This window comes from Corylus avellana, chromosome ca8 (assembly GCF_901000735.1).
Source record: "Corylus avellana chromosome ca8, CavTom2PMs-1.0".
NCBI lineage: Eukaryota > Viridiplantae > Streptophyta > Magnoliopsida > Fagales > Betulaceae > Corylus > Corylus avellana.
The window spans coordinates 9,665,868-9,671,175 of record NC_081548.1 but is presented as its reverse complement, the minus strand read 5'-3'; positions in this window follow the sequence as shown (position 1 = coordinate 9,671,175).

Below are 5,308 nucleotides of genomic sequence, written 5' to 3'. Positions count from 1 at the left end.
ATTCTTCTCCTTGAAAATTGTCTGTTTATTCTAAAGGTTTAAAGGTCTATTTATAAGCTTTAGGAATACTCTAGAAATCATAAAAAAAACGTAGGGTTTGAACCCTAGTTCGCACAAAGCTTCAAAACCCTAAATTCAACAATTTCCATTACAAGGCTGGCGGCTAGCTAACTCCTCATGCACAGGTGTGCTCGATCGCAGCCCGTGTGCGATCGATTGCAAGACTGCGATCGATCCTCTGTGCTAGGCGCTCGATCGCAAGTGCGATCGAGACTACTGCTTGTGCGCACGAGCGCATGCCTTACGCTCGTCTTGATCTTTGCCTGTAGTGCGCTCGATTGCAGCTCCCCTGCGATTGATCGCACTACCAGAGCCTCCAATTTTCTCCAAAATAACTCTTTAAGCTCAAAACTTCTGAAATTGCTTCATTTTCTTCCAAAAGTCTACAAAAACATAGAAAGCACATAAAATAGCTAAAATTGTAGAATTTAACCAAAACTAAAGGATTAACAAATGTAAGTTAAGGGCTAAAATATGAATATTTTGGCACTTAACACACCCCCAAACTTACATATTGCTAATCCCTTAACAATACAAAACTAAAAAGTAAATGGAAAAATAGAAAACAAAAAGATAAATCCATTTTTCGTGGGATGTACAATTGCATTTAGCATATGCAACAAGCCTTTTAAACCCCTAGGAATTCCCTAGAGGACGAGTGAAGTCTCGTGAGGATTTTCCAGAAATGTTACCCACAAACATCATGTAAGAGTTCATGTTATCCAAAAATTAAGGTAAACTCAAGATCATGATTTTCATTCATTAGCAAGCTTAAAAAGATAAACTCCATCTTCACAATAAATTGGAATCTCAAAGTTTAATTACTTACTACGGACATGCTAAAACATCACAAGTTTGAAAATAGTGTAAAGTGAACCTAGCACATAAATATGAAGCTTCCAATTACTTCCAATGTGCAATGTTTCAATATCTCAAAGTTAACTGAAATCCCTATTAGAATGAATAACTATGGCATATATATATTGGTCAGGTTGTGCAATGTTTAATTCCCTTAAGCTTTCTAATTGACCCATGTAACGAGTGTTAAGTCAATGACTCCCAAACCAGGTGATTTTAGGGCATTGGGTGTAAAACACCCCTAAGGACTTACTAACTCGAGTAAAAAAGGCTACGAAACCAAACTAACCATGATATTAACCAAGTCAAAATTCTTCACCTTTTGACGTGAATACTCAATGCTTTTGAGGCAAGAGGTTCAGTTACTTAGTGAAAAGCTTATTAATGATCAATTTTATTTTATTTTTTTATCACACAATAACACACACACAATACACACACACATATATATACCATATATATATATATATATATATATATATATATATATATATATATATATGCATACCAAAGTATCCATCTAATAAGTCATCCAGTTTTACCCAAGACATAAAATCACACTCATCAGACTTTCATGTCATACCCCACAAATTATGTGCTAATGTGCTTGTGTGATCAGATCAAACATGTGAATTCTCAACTGTCCTAAGCAAGTAACCAAACTTAACAAATTCTATCATCGGATCATGTGTTCAAAATTTTAAGCTCACTAATGAAATCAAATCACAATTCTTTCAGATTAATTAAAATTTTAAGGCAAACATGAACATGCATAAATTTGTTTTTTTTTTAAAAAAAAATTTATTTTTAACAACACAACAAACAAAGCAAACAACATGAAACTGAGACAAAGTGTGTGTAAAGTGTTCTCATACCCCCAAACTTAAATGACACATTGTCCCCAATGTGTCTAAAACATGGAAAGAATTTACCCGGGAGATGGATAAAAAGGTTTGGAAGAGCATGGCTCATAGCACACCTCCAAACTTGAATCAAAGCACACTGGTCCCTGCAAAATAAGACACAAAAACAAGTAAAATGAAACAAAACAAAACTAAAGATAAATATAAAGATTAAGTGAAAAACAACTAAAACAAAATAACAAGATAAACTATAGGGTGCCTCCCATGAGCGCTAAGTTTAAAGTCTTCAGCCAGATGGTGATTCCCCTCTTAGTGTTGTCCCGAAGAAGATGCTCCTGATGGTGGTGGCAATCGACTTAAAATGGACCGCATCAGTTCTTCTAAGGTAGTTAATCTTTGATTTGTTTAGATTCTATCCTCTCGAGCCTCCCGTCTTTGATTTGCGAGCTCTCGCCAGAGTCCTACCACTTCTTCACTGATGGAACTATACTGTGCTACACACAAAGTGACAGTTGCCTCCTCTTTTGTTGCTTCCTACTCAGCTGCAGGTTCATCTTTTGCCATAGGCTCTGCCTCAAACTCTTCTGCTTCAACTGCTGGTGCTTGAGGTACCCTAGGCATGTGGGAACAACTTTGGTTCCATTGGCGAATGCCAAACTTTGGGGTCGTGGTGACTGGCTCATCTGCTGAAGTGCCCTTGATGCCCTTTTTTTGGAGGATGTAAGTGAGTAAGTATGGAAAAGGCAGCCCCCATGAGTGGGTGGACTCAGCTCCCCCGACATGCACCCAATTCCAAACTTGTGAATTTGGTTCCAAATAATTACAGGAATGGAGCACCAAGCACCTTTATGAAAGGCGTACAGTGTTTGTAAGAATTGATCTCGCCTTTGAGTCTTGTGGCCCAGGAGGAAGGCATTGCGATGCAAAATAGAGTCTACAAGCCAGAGTTGTGAAGGCAGCTTGGACCGGCTGCCGACATTATGATGTGTGTCTGCATACTACCCTTGACACATGTCCTCAATGATTTCCACCACATAGAATCAGGGAGGTTGGGCGGCAAGTTGCGCTCCTTCGGGAGGGTGCTCATCATTGCACTGTAGGGCAGTGGCAATGTCAGCCGAAGTCACCTCAATAGCTTGGTCATGAACTATGGAGGACAGAGCATCCGGCCTTGGCATAGAACTCTACTACCAATTTTTTGTATGTTGTGGAGGTGACTGGCTTGAACAGTTTCTTCAGCCCTCGGCATTTGAATTTCGCAACCGCCCATCGAGTAGCTTCAAGATTTTGGAAATCTTCTCTAATGGCAAATGTGGTCTCAAACAACAGCTCCCGCCCCTCACAAGTGGGTGGGGACGAAATGGCTTGGGTTTCAAAGACTCGAGAAGATGAAGCACAAGCTTTCGTCATGGTGAGCTTGGTTCAAGAATTTTGTCGAACACTTGGTGTGTAGTGTTACGAGCTAGGTTGCAAGATCACAGTAAAAATTGCCCAAACCCCCTACAAAACAAGGAAAACCAACCCCAGAGGCAAGTGTGTGTGGAAAAACACCCACAGATTGCCTTAAAAAAAATAAAAAATTGGGAAAATCGTGAATGAGGAAAAATGGGATAGAGATGGGTGATGGGGGGATTGGGTGTGAGTGCTGTGTGGTGGTGAGTGGTGGCCGGTGGGGGTGAGCTTGGTGATGGGTAGTGATGGTGGAGTGAGGGTTGAGTGCTGGGGGAGTGTACGGTGCAGGGGAGAAGTGAGGGGGAAACAGGGAAGGTGACCTAAAAATAGGTCACGTGATCTGCTGCCCGAGTGTGCTCGATCGCGTGCAAGGTGCGCTCGATCGCACTCGTGTAGCTGTGTGGGTGTGGTGGTGGTGCGCTCGAACGCATGCAAAGTGCGCTCGATCGCACTAACAAAATGTAAAACGCACATTTTTTTTTTCGTTATAAAAATGCAAAATGAATAGCAACTTACAAAAATAAAGAGAAAAAAAAAAAGGAGACACAACATATAAGTAAGAGCACTCAAAGTACTACGGAAAATTAGGAAAATTTTTTGACACAATGGAAAGGAAATCAAGGGACAAGAATTTGTACCGCATTCAGTGGCCTCAGTACCACTGATCTAAGTAGATGCGCTCGAGCTCCTGGATTGCTCAAACGCTTCTACTAGTAGCTGCAATGCTACTAGTGTGGGGAGATGCACTTGATCTTTTGATGCTTCTGTCTGCTAATTGCAAGGTGATAGAGGTTGGTTGAAGCTCCCCCAAACCCAGTGTCTCATATATAGTGTATGGTAACAAATTAACCCCTGCTCCTAGATCTAGTAGTGCCCTTTGAAAAAGATGGTCGCCTATCCTGCAAGGAATAGTAAAACTACCTGGATCTTTTAGCTTTGGTGGTAGTTTTCTTAACAAAACCGAAGTTACCTCCTCTGTTAAGGCCACTGTCTCATGCTCCTGAAACTTCCTTTTATTAGTGCAACAATCCTTTAAAAATTTAGCATATGAGGGAATCTGTTTAATTGCATCTAATAAATAAATGTTAATCTTTACTTTCCTCAAGGTCTCAAAAATATCAATAAGTTGTTTTTCTTTCTTCGGCTTTATTAACCTTTGAGGGAAGGGTGGTGCATTCACCTTCTCCATTTTACTTACCTTGGATGTTGAGGCCTCATCTGGAGATGCTTGAGCTGTCTCTTCAGTTCCTATGACCTTGCCATTTCTGAGAATTGTGACCGCTTTCAGTTGCTGGTGACCCTCTGGATTGGGTATTGTTTGGGATGAAAATTCACCCTGCTTTCTTTCACTCAGCTCTTTAGCCATTTGCCCCATTTGTACTTCTAGTCTTTGAATAGCTTGCTTAGTCCTTTGAATGGACTGATTATGCTTGGCATTGGTTAGTTGTTGCGCAATCAAAAATTGTTGTACAAGACTCTCCAAGTCATTCTTCTTCGGCTCCTGAACTGGTTGGATTGCTTGTTGGGGACTCCTCTACTGCCCTTGAGGGTTTAGAGCATTCTAATTGTTACTCCATGAGAAATTGGGGTGGTTGCGCCACCTTGGATTGTAGGTGTTGGAGTATGGATTATTCTTGGGAAGGTAATTGTTTTGTCCTACATAATTTACCTCTTCTTGATCTACAAATGGAGATAAAGGACAAGTCTCAGTGGTGTGATCAAAATGAGAACATATGGCATATACTTGGAATTGTGTATCCTGTTGACTAGGTGAGATGTTCTGAGCAGTCATGGCTTTGACAATCATATATAGCTTTCTTTCCACAGCAGCCATCTGATTCAGAGATCCACCATTTAGGTTCACTTCATGCATGCCTTTACTTTTTACTCCTCGCCTCCCTTTGGAGCAGAATTGTTGGGAGTACTCACTTAGTGTTTCGAAGAGCTCCATGGCTTCTTCACTGCTCTTTTCTATAAGTGCACGTCCATAAGCTGAATCAATCATCCCTTTGTTAGTGTCATCTAATCCTTCATAAAAAATTTGTACCTGATCATCTTGAGGGATGTTGTGATAT